This window comes from Chelonoidis abingdonii, chromosome 1 (genome assembly GCF_003597395.2).
Source record: "Chelonoidis abingdonii isolate Lonesome George chromosome 1, CheloAbing_2.0, whole genome shotgun sequence".
NCBI classification, from domain to species: Eukaryota; Metazoa; Chordata; order Testudines; family Testudinidae; genus Chelonoidis; species Chelonoidis abingdonii.
In genome coordinates, this window is record NC_133769.1 from 130,323,676 (window position 1) to 130,335,891 (window position 12,216).

Here is a 12,216-nt window from a genome sequence, read left to right on the forward strand (position 1 = left end):
ACATCCCTAGTTCCCACTTCCCGTTTGTAGAGCACAGTGCCTGATGTGGGCAGAAAACATTTCCCGGGTGGTGCTGGGTACAGCTCACCCCTCCTTGTGAAGGCAGCAGACAACCTTTGCGCCTTTTCACGGAGTGCATTGAGCAAACGCCATAGCACACGCAATCTTTCCCTTTTTTCATGTGTGGAGGGGGGAAATAAACTGAGGAGCGTTCCTGAACCACACCAGACACTGTGTTTTGAACTACAGACATTGGGAGCTCAGCCAAGAATGCAAATAATTTTCAGAGGCTGCTGTGGGACTGGGGATAGCGAGTCCCAGTACCCCCTCCTCCCTTCATGAGCATCCATTTGAGTCTCTGCTTCCGTACGTTGTCAACGCAGCGCTGTGTAATCCTGGATTTTATTCAAACGCTTGGCATTTCGTGTTCTGTAATGGAGCTGTATACAACAAGATTGTCTCCCATACAGCGATCAGACCTAGTGACTCCCGACGATCTATGCTGAGACTCTTTTTCGATTTCAGACGCACGCCAGCCGTATGATCAGAGCTCCACGCTGGGCAAGCAGGAATGTAATCAGAAGTTCGCGGGGCTTTCCTGTTTACCTGCCCGCTGCATCCGAGATTCAGATGCTGTCCAAGCAGTCAGTGCTGCACTCTGGGATCGCCGCCCGGGGCCAATAACGTCGATTCCTCCACACGAACCTAATCCGAGTTATGCTATCCGAATTTAGCGCTACTCCTCTCGTTGGGAGAGTTCCGAAATCGATTAAGGAGCCGTTTAACTCGATATTAATACGACGGTCATGTGAACGGATACAGCGTTAAATCAGATATCGCAATTAAACCGATTTAAAGTCGCAGTGTTAGACTGGCCTGACATTTAAAGAACTCCCAGGGTAAGGAGTACAAAATGCAGCATGGAAGAGCTCAACACTTCAAGTCTGGCAGAGACTCAGAGAACAGGCAGCAATTTTCAACAGTGAAACACAGAATTAAATATGAATAGCAGTAGCTAGCCATTTGGAAGAAACTGAGAGGCCAACACCAGGCGAGTGGAGCACAGGAGCTGGTCAGAGGTAACTATAACAGGACGCTGGAAACAGTGACATAATAGAATAACATTTAACATCCCAGTGTAGAAACCTCAACAGCACAATACTGTGGATTATATTCAAAAAGGGGAACTGCAAATGAGGGGTAAACAAACAGAAATTAAAAGGTACAGTGACTAAAACGAATCCCTGCAAGCTGCAGGACGCTTTTAAAGATACCAATAATAGAGGCCCCAATCAATGTATACCCCAAATAAGAAACACAGTAAAGAACTAAAAAGAGCACCATGTTTAAACGACATGTAAAGAAGCAGTGAAGAGATCAAAAGCCTTCTTAAAAGTGCAAGTTCAAATCCTAGTGAGGGTAAATAGAAAGGAGCATAAAACACTTGCAAATAAGTGTAAAATAATATAATGAAAAGCCAGAGAGAGTTTGAAGACAGCTAGCCAAAAACTCCAAAGTAATAATGTTTTTAAGTACATAGAATAGGAAGCCGCTCCTAAACAACCGTGGGGCGCCCTGGACGATCAAGATACAAAAGAAGCACTTAAAGACTGATAAAGTCATTGCAGAGAACTAAATGGATTCTTTGCTCAGTCTTCACGGCTGAGATGTTAGGAGAGCCCAAACGTAGCCGGCATTTAGTGACAAATTAGGAATATGTCACAGCATGAGGTGTCACTAGAGAGTTGAATTAACTGATAAAACTAACATAACAAGTCACCGGGACCAAATGCATTCACCCAGGAGTTGTGAAAGAACTGAAATTGAAGTTGTAGAATATTAACTATGGTTCTAACCTGTCTTTAAATCGGCTTCTGTACCCAATGACTGGAAGAAGCCAATATATCTAATGTAATGCCAAATTTAAAAAGGGCTCAGAAGTGATCTCGGCAATTACAACTGCTAAGTCTAACGTCAGTACGGGGAAAATTAGGTGCAACATAGAGAAACGAATAAATTGTTAGAACACAAGAACAAAAATTCCTGGGACAAAAGTCAACATGGTTCTTAAAGGAATCAATCTCTTACTAATCTCAGAGTTCTTTGAAGGAGTCAACAAACATGTGACAAGAGGGATCCAGTGATGCTACTTATAATTTCCAGAAAGCCTTTACAAGGCGCCTCACCAAAGCTCTATGTAAATAAGTGGTCATGGATAAGGGAAGGTCCTTCATGATGAGAACTGGTTAAAAGACAGGAACAAGGTAGGAACAATAGCAAATCCAGAATGGAGAGGGGTACTGATGTGTTCCCCCAACTCAGTCTAGACTATCCTATTCAACTTTTTCATAAGATCTGGAAAAGGTAAACAGTGAAGTGGCAAAGTTCAGATGATACTAAACTACTCAAGATAGTTAAGACCAAAGCAGATTGTGACAACATCAAAAGATCTCACAAACTAAGATGGGCCATAAATGGCAATGAAATTATGTGGAGATAAATGTATAAATGCACATGGAAAAATAACCCCAACTTACATATAATATTGGGGGCTATTAGCTACAATAATCAGGAAAAAGATCTTGAGTTATCGTGGATAGTTCTGAAGACATCCCGCATGTGCAGAGCAAAAAAAGCAAACAGGACGTTCGGAATCATTAAAAAGAGAGTAAAGATTAATACGGGAATGATATTATTGCCCTTATATAACAATGGTACGCCACATCTTGAATACTCGCATACCAATTGTGCCCTCTCTCAGAAAGATACTGGCCCTAGAACACGTTCAGAGAAGGGCAACGAAAATGATTAGGGTTTTTGGAATGTCCCCATATAGAGACGATTAAAGAGGGATAGGACTTTCAGCTTGGAAAAGAGAGACTATAGGGGGATACGAATAAGGTATATAAAATATGAGTGATGTGGAGAAAAGTAGATAAGGAAAATTATTACTATTAGCCATAATACAGAACTACGCTGTCAACCAATTGAAAATTAAGGCATCAAGGTTTTAAAACAAATAAAAGAAGTCTTCACAGCATGCACACGTCAACGGAACTCCTTACTGAGGAGCTGTGAATGTTAGTGACTATACAGTTTTAAAAGAAAATAGATAATTAATGGAGGTTAAGTCCATAGGACTATTTAGCCAGGTGGTAAGGCTTGTACCCATGACCACTTGAGTGAAGTACCGATCCCTCCACAATGGTTAAACACGTCTTTTCTCTGGCTTCAACTACGATTACTGCGTAGAAGCACTTGCCTCAATTCGCCTGAGGTTGATCACTTGATCATTACCTGTTAGATTCAGTCCCTCTGGGGCGCCTGGCATTGGCCACTGTCAGTAGACAGGATACTGGGCTAGATGGACCTTTGGTCTGATCCAGTATGGCCGTTCCTATGCTATGTGCAGCCAGTAGAGGAAAAAAATATCCATAGGCACTGTGAAGGTGAACTAAAGCTTTTGTAAACATTAAAAACAATTAACAGAATTTGTCCAGTCTATAACTATGAGAATCAGTTACTCAACTTGTTTGTCAAAACCACTTGAATGCAAAGGAACACAAAATTTAGTTGTCAGATGGCCGATGAACTTATATTCAAATATTTCATATTAAAATGTATTTGACATCTTCACATCTGGACACAGTCCAATAGTGATCTGAAGTCTTAAATACCTGAAGCTGTTCACTAAATCTTTTGGATTTACTTTTTACAAAATTTTAGAACATAATTTTGTAAATGACTGAAAACTGAACAAGAGAGCAAAGTAACCTAACCTATCTGTAAATCCACTTGATTCAGAATAGTTCTACAATCAAGTACACAGGTACTCCTGGTGGAATTTTGCGTCACTTCACATGCGCAGAATTCACGTCCCCCATATAAGTCTTTGCTTCATCGCAGAAAAATGACTCTGACAGAAAGCAAAGGGAAGCTGCAAGAGAAGTCACTCACCACTCCTTAGCTACGCAAGATCATTCTTTCAGACACCAGAAGCAGCCAGCAGAGAGGTTAATCGCTGCAGGGCTGGAGACACCCCAGCCAATGGATCCTACTCTGAGCCGGGATCAGCTGATATTCTTGGCTAGAGGCAGAAAAAGATGGGACTTCCTCTTTCCCTGCAAGGAGTGACTGGGGCTGTGTCAGACCCACCCCCAGAAACCTCCCCCAGTTGCAGGAAGCTCCCCTGCTTTTCCTGCCCCCATTACTCCTCAGCTGTGGGGGGAGGGGCATCACTGTATAGGAAGCTGCTCCCCCATCTGCTCAGCTGTGGGGGGAGGGGCATCACTGTATAGGAAGCTGCTCCCCCATCTGCTCAACCCCCATACTTCTGGATCTCCCATACCTAGACACCCCCACCAAACCTCACCCCAAAAACCCAGAACCCTTCAAGCCCTCCATACCTAAACCCCACCCCACTGAACCTCAACCCCTGCATCTGGACACTGCTGCACCCAGACCCCCTGCCTCTGGACCTCCACCCCTGTATCCAGACCACCCCCCCACTGAGCTCCCTGCACTCAAACCCCCATCGTGATGAGCCCCATCCCCTGGAACCACCCTGAGCCCCCACATCCAGACCCCCATGCCACTGACCCCCAATTAGCTGCACCCAGATCCATACCCCGCCCCACTGAGAACCCCAGACCCAGACCCCTCCACTGAGCCCCAACCACTTTCCACCTGGAAGCCCCTGCAGAATCCCACTGACCCTGCACCTGGAAACTTCCCCAATTACCCCCACACCTGGAACCCCCTCTGTGCTTCCAGATCCCCCCCCAGTTAGAGCCCCCACTGAGCTGCCTGCCCCACACACAATCCTCTCACTCCCCACTGAATCCCCCACACTGAGCCCTTCCACACTTGGATCCCTGCCTGCTCCAACTGGCACAGGGAGGCAGGACCCCAGGGTGTTTCTGGGGCAGACCCAGGCCTTGTGCTGCATCAGGGTCGGGTGTAGCCTCAGCACTGAGTCAGTGTCCTTGGGGTGGGAGGTAAGGAGGCTGCAAGGTTATCTCCCACCTTCGTGCAGCCAATGCTATGCTGGAGCCTCTGCATTTAATTTATTAACCAATAAAACTTGCAGAATTTTAAAATATTGTTCACAGAATTTAATTTTTTGGCACAGAATACCCTCAGGAATAATGGGTGCACACTTTTAGAATACTCCTCCCACTTTTAGAAGAGGGGATTAAACAAAAGCAATTGTTTTCTACATTAAGACACAAGGCCACACTTCATTTTCAGCTCATCAATGCTACGCTGATATCTGATATAGAAATATGCTATGCCAGAAGTCCAGCTCTGAAGGCAGCACAGAAGTTAGGGTGGCAATCCCATACTCCCCAACAACAGGTTTGCAACCCCCACCTCATGCCCTTTTGAGTCAGGACCCCCACAGTCACACCACCATGAAATTTCAGATTTAAACATCTGAAAATGTGAAATTTGTCAAATTTTCAGATCCTATGGCCGTGAAATGGACCATAATGGACTGTGAATTTGGTAGGCCCTAACTATACTATATGCTATAACTTTTACTCTAACATTAGCTATTAACTATGTACAATAAAACTAGGCTGTGACACAGGGCCAGAAAGAGTTAAGCAATTTACAGGTTAATTGACCCAGATTCAACCTTTAGAGACATATTAGTAGATAATGTTTGGGTTTGGGGGTTTTTACATATATATTGTTAGAATGTAATCAAACAGTTCCTATCTCTCACTGTATTTTGCTAATTCAGAGATCAAAAGGAGATATTAACATTTAAATCAACTGAATGTAGTGATATCACTGTCTTGATTTCTTTTTGAAGTATATAGCAAATTCCCTGCAAATGGTGAGAGAGATGCAATTGCCTTATGTTAATCCATACAGCTAATTATTGGTGATGTTTAGGAAACAGGTTACTTCAAAGACCCTATTGTTCATCTGAAGACTGCATGCTATCAAGAGGATGCCAAGAAAATGCATAAAGGGCTCTTAGGATCTGATCCTTTTGATCTCAAATTTGCTTATGTTTCATTAGGGCAAGTCTGAACCATAAGATTGAGGTCTTCAATTTCATTTTGGATCATCCTGTTATGGAAAATTGGACAACCTACGGACTAATTCTGGAAGAACACTTTGCAACTCTAGAGCTCACCATCTCTACTATGAAACTGACCTAAGAACTACATTCATGTCTGTATGTATAATCTTTAACCAATACCCCCTCTCCTTATTAAAATAAATTTTAGTTTAGTTAATAAGAATTGGCTGTAAGCGTGTATTTGGGTAAGATCTGGAATATTCATTAACTTGGTGGGTAATGTATCCAATCCTTTGGGATTGGTAGAACTTTTTATATGATTTACAAGATTTTCAATAATCCCCATCATATTTGACATGGCTGTCTGGAAGGATGCCTCAGGCTGGGTTGCTTTAAGCGAACTGTGTTATTGGCTTCTTGGTAACCAAGAAGGTATTGTAGAAGCCGTTTTGTTGCTGGCTTGGTAAATCTAAGTATCAGAACAGCCACCAGTTTTGGGGATTGTCTGCCCCATTCTTTGCAATTTGCCCTAATTGAGCATGGCACCCCTGGGTAACAGAGGCTAAGAAGATAAATTCTGAGGTTGTGAAACAACCACCAAACAGAGTTCCAACTCCAACCGTCAGGCGATGAGAAGGAACTGAGAGGAGTGGGCTGGCGCCATCTCATGCAGCCAGGGGAAGTTCTACAGGCTCGAGCGCTGTCCTTCTGAGTACCACTAGGCAGAAGTCTCAATTTCCAGTACATGGGGTGCACACACCCCTACACCTACTTGGAATACATGTCTGTATCTACTTGAAGAAATCTGGAGGTAATAAGCTTTTTAGATAGGGGACACTATTACTGCTATGACTCCTGATGGAAGGAGTACATTGCATAACAGTGAAAACAAGTGTCTTATTCTCCAGTCAACAGTCCCAAGAGGGACAAGGAGACACAGACTGACTTGGGATACAGAATCTCACACTTCTGAGTCATTGACTATTCATGTAAGTTAAATGAGTTTCACAGGGCTTGTGTATATGAACATTTAGTTTGTGGCAAAGCCAACATGTCAAACTACCTGGCACTAGCCTGTCATGAACCAACTGTCACGTGGACCTTGCTGACACACACTAACAGTTTCTTAATGCGCTTTGACCTACTCCAGTTTCAAAGAGAACAAGATCAAAGCACATTAACAAATTGTTACTTCACATCAGCAGGGTCCACAAGATAGTTGGTCTGTGGCATGCTAGCCTGGGGTAAATTCACACCATGCTTGCTGTGAACTACATGTTCATGCAGACAGGACCTAACCTTAGTTCTTAAAGGACGTCCCCCTACCAAAAAGAGTCATATTAATATATGGCAGCCTTGCTAGCAGTCTCAGAAAGGCAGGGGCTTGAAATTGCTTTCTGAATATCTAATATAATAGAGGAATAGACAAATTACAGAAAAAAGTAAGGTGGCTATCTGGCTTTTGTACTCTTTCTTCTGGTAATGTGCAGCTTGCTGGCCACTGATATTTTAAATTTCTCAACAACACTTTAAAAAATAACTGAATAAATCCTAGAAAAGAGGGAGGAAAACAGTTTGACAGTAATATCAGTTTGGTCTGGGAAAACTGATTACCTCTCTGAACATTTATTGAAACCACAGAAATGTAGAGCTGGAAGTGACCTCAAGGAGATCATCAACTCTATCTCCTCACACCGAGCCAGGACTATGTTTCTCTTATCAAATTCTTAATGGCAAGCAAAGTTCAGTTAGAGAGAACGCTAACTAGTTTTTTAAACTCAATTGATTTAGAGAAAGCAAACTAATTACTTATCGTTATATTATTTCCCAAAAAACAAGCATATGCTTCTCCTCATCTTAATTTCTGCTGTAAGCAATCTGTGCCAACTGCAGGAATCCCAGCTGGTAATGTTTTCTACATTTTTGTACATCTCTGCCAGAATTGCCAGGATATGATCTTTGTTTATTTTTTGCTTGATATTCGATACAACTATTTTGCCTAAAAAGGCAATTTTTCACTGGCTGGTTCCCATGGTTCATAAAAATAAATACTGAGATGCTTTTACATACTGCATACAGTCAGGCTACTAACTTGCAGACTAAGAAGTAAAAATCTAATTTCTTTTGTCTGTGGGTCACCATTTAGTGTAACTTCTCACCTACTTTTGTAATAAAACTATTCGTTAGGGGTTCTCTTAAAAAATACGTAAGACTGCTGAAAATCAGAAGTCCATAACACCCGTAGAGTTGTCAATGAACGAGACTTGAACTACTTTCCTCTGACAAATAGCAAAATATTTATTTCCATAGAAATAGTTTTACATGGGTGTAGAGATGTGAAGAACTCTGAACTGAGATGCTTCTATTTTGACAGCCATCAAATGTCAGTCCTTTTTAAGGAGCACGCTTTTAGGCTCTGGCAGACCTGATTATTATTTATGTCAGAGTGGACTGATTTCAGTCATGATTATTTAAATTGCTGGTCTTAATCAGGAGTACAAAATTTAGTAAATTAGATTGCTTTTAAAATTTTGTAATTAATAAGAAAAAATGTTTTTCCCCTTAGACATTTCCTCTTATTCAAGCTCACTAATGCTTACAGGGACTCTTCAGTCTCCACACAGCTTTATAAAACAACAACAACTACATAGGTAAGACAACAACATGTCTGCAAAGCACAAGGTATTTATAGATTACCCAAAATTGAAAACTCAGTTTGAATGGGTAGGTCAGATCAGTGCACCTGGCAACAGAAATAAGTTTTTTTCGACTGAGGCAAAAACACATTTGCCTGTTCCCCTGCATAGTCAGGGTCACAGATTTTCATAGTAGTGTTGCCCTTTTGCCAAGCAATAGCATAAATTTGGGGCCCTGTGTGTCAGCTTCCCATTTGGAGCAAAATCTGTGATAAACTAAAGTCAGGTATTATCTTAGTGTCATTTATTTCCAAAATATACATCAATGCAATTTCCCTAAACAGCAGTAGGAACAAACCACATGTAGATATCTGGAATTCCTGCAAAGGAGGCTAAGAAACCACTGCTTTCTCTCAAGCAGCAACTATTTCAAACCTCTGCCTCTCTCCAGGAACCCAGCAGTCAGATACAGACTACTTCCTTCCAGGAGACAAAGATGCTCACATGTTCTGACTACTTAACACACAACTTTGTTCCAGCCCTCACATCAGAAACTGGGGTGACCAGATGAGGGGAAGAAAATATTGGAACACATGGGGGTGGGGCTGAGGTCACCGGCGGAGCAAAAAAATGCCAAGTGTTGTGAAATAGCGGGACAAATTGCATCCCAACCAAAGACTGGAACATGGGACAAATGTCTAAATATTGGGATGTCTGGTCACCCTACCAGAAACCCAGGTAATCCCATTAGCACTACACTCGCCCTCTGGACTACATGATCTCTCCAGGTGCCTCCTGGAATCAGCCCTCACCCTTTTAGGGCAAAATAAAGGAGTCAGCTACTCCTACTATTGGACACTAAGGAGATTGCTTTACTTTAATTTTGCCAGTGATCACCTTTGCATCCATGACCTCCAGTAGCAATATAACAGTAGTAAAAAATGACAGGAACAAAAATTTTGGAGCCAGAAAACAATCTGAAAGGTATACAAGAAAGTGTTCAAGTTTACAAAGGCAATATCACATGCACCAACTTCCTGCCAAATGAGGCATCGTAAGAGTCTAAGATTATTTATTAAGCCTACCAGAACATTAATCTTTTAACTGATGGTTAAAGGGTGCCCATAACCTAGGACTAAATACAAAAATTACAAAACACAAAACAAGTAGTATACCCCACACACCCAAAAACAGTGAGCCTAAGCATATTTATTAAAAAACCTAAGTTCCCAAGAGGTTTCCACACCCAGCTCCCTCAGTCTTTCCTAAATGCCTGCTCAAGGAAAAAATTTGCTTCGTAGCATGCTCTGAAGGCAGATATGTTCAGCCTATTTTGGACTACAAGGGAATGATTTCAAGAGTAATGTCCTAGCAGAAGATGCCTCTCTGCTATGCCAAGGGAGTTCCAGCTCAAGCGCCTACACTTATCTCAGTTATGATAGGAGGGAACAAGAATAGGTAGCTTCTCAGACCTCCCGACCTAACTACATCTAGAAGCTAATAAGGAGTCAATGTAGATCACAGACCACATAATTCCCTTAAATAGGCTGCCATATTCCATGCTAGCCTCAGCCTCCAAATGGATGTAAAAATCTAGCCCATGCAGAACACAATGCACTGCATAGATGACAAAGGCATGAACCACAGCAGGAAGACCTGCATCCCAAAGAGGTTGCAACCTCCTGACCAACTACAGATAAAATGAGCAGTATTGGTCACTGCAACTATTTGCTCATTTAATGCAGCCACAAACACAACTAGACCATGAGGCTACCAAGATCAGTTACAATAGCTAGTTCAGAAAATATTAAATTAGGAGCAGCTTTTAGTTTTAAATTTCAACTACACAGAAACCGTTTTGGTCCAGACATATTAATCTACTCCAGGAGAAGTAAGTATCCAAATGGCTGAAATTAAATTTTACTTAATTTCTAATATCAGAGGGGTAGCCGTGTTAGTCTGGATCTGTAAAAGCAGCAGAGAATCCTGTGGCACCTTATAGACTAACAGAGGTTTTGGAGCATGAGCTTTCGTGGGTGAATACCCACTTCATCAGATGCATGCAATGGAAATTTCCAGAGGCAGGTGTATATATGTGTGTGTGTGTGTGTGTGTGTGTATCATTATTAGTTAGATATAATAGTATATGCTAGCGAAGCAGCGAGAGAGTAACGAGGTTAGGTTCGAGTCAGGAAGGATGAGCCGCCATGTTTCTAGCAAGCTGCAGAGTGTGTGAAAGACCAAGGAGGAAAGCGGGTTCTGTAGGTTGGCAAGCCATTCACAGTCTCCTTGTTCCATCCTGAGCTGATAGTGTCAATTGCTAGATGACTGAAGCTTCAGCAGTTTCTCTTTGAACTCTGGTCTGAAGTTTTTGCTTGCAGGATGGCCACCTATAGGTTTGCGTATAGCGTGGTCCAGGAGATTGAAGTGGAGCTCTCCAAGATTTCTGTAATATTGCTCCGAATGCTATTGTTGCGGGCAGGGACTTTCCCGTAGAGATGTCCAGGTTTGCGTCCGATGACATAGAAGCAGGGCATTGCTGCACAGTGAGCGTTATTACATTGGTGATGTGCAGGAGTGAAGAACGGTGATGGATGTGGGACTGATTCGTGGTGGGTGATGGTGTCGCTGGTATAGATATGTGGGCCAAGACGTTGGCATCGAGATTTGTGCATGGATGGGGTTTCCGGGAGCTGGAGTTTATAATGGTGGGTGCTGCAGGTATGCGTGGAGAAACATTTCAGAGGTGGCAGTTTGTCTGTGGAGCGAGGATTGGCCTGCCACCCAGGCCCGTGAAAGTGTGGATCAGATGCACAGGATGAGAGTGTGGTAGATCCCTGGATGACTCTTGGAGGGTTTTAGCTGGGGGCTGTATGGTAGGTGGCCAGTAGGAGTCCTTTGTGATTCTTTCTTGGGTTTTCTGCAGTAGGAGGCTCTGGGTACACGTCTGGCTCTGTTATTCTGTTCCTGTATTCCTCGGTGCGGTATGTAGGTTTTTTTTTGAGGAAAATGCTGTGGGGAGATTTTTGTAGGTGTGGTCCTCTGTGCCTGAGGGGTTAGAGCAATGCAGTTGTATCCAGTGCTTGTGCTGTTAACAATGGAGTCGTGGTGATGTACCCGGGATGAAGCTGGGAAGGGCGAGCGAGATGGTAGTAGGAGAGGTCGGTAGGTTTCGAATAGGGTGGATGTAATGTGGACCATCCCCTTATTTGCACCGTGGTTCTAAAAGGTGGAACCTGCCGTGTAGGTGTCAGCCAGGCTCGATGGTGCGGGTGAAGTGTTGACATGTCGGTGGAAGTTTTTCCAGAGTCTGCCTTTCCATGGAGGTCCAGGATGGAGAAGAGTGTCATCATGTAGCGTGAGCAGAGAAGGGGCGTGAGTGGACGAGAGCTGAGAGGAACGTTGTATCCAGGTCGACAGTAAAAATATTGGCATTGTGGGCCTGCGGTTGCCGCATAGCAGTTGCCACTAGATCTGGATGATATATGATTGTCATCAAATTTGAAATGGTTGTGTGGAGTATAAGGCACAGAGCTCGCAGCC

The 12,216-nt window shown here is 43.0% G+C and overlaps 1 protein-coding gene and 1 long non-coding RNA gene across 7 annotated transcripts in view; one reads left to right on the forward strand and one right to left on the reverse strand.

Moving 5' to 3' along the window:
• Nucleotides 1-8,795, forward strand: part of LOC116814699 (uncharacterized) — an 83,275-nt gene extending 74,480 nt beyond the window's left edge. Inside the window, exons 4-5 of one of the 2 annotated variants that reach the window (XR_004371314.2) lie at nucleotides 6,035-6,193; nucleotides 8,604-8,794. This is a non-coding gene — a long non-coding RNA (uncharacterized LOC116814699). Of the gene's footprint in view, nucleotides 1-6,034; nucleotides 6,194-8,603 lie in introns of both variants that reach the window. The other variant, XR_004371313.2, reaches the window with a different exon arrangement.
• The window catches only part of PACSIN2 (protein kinase C and casein kinase substrate in neurons 2), a 135,615-nt gene that overhangs the window by 41,411 nt on the left and 81,988 nt on the right, over nucleotides 1-12,216 (reverse strand). The gene's annotated exons all lie outside the window — the stretch shown is intronic.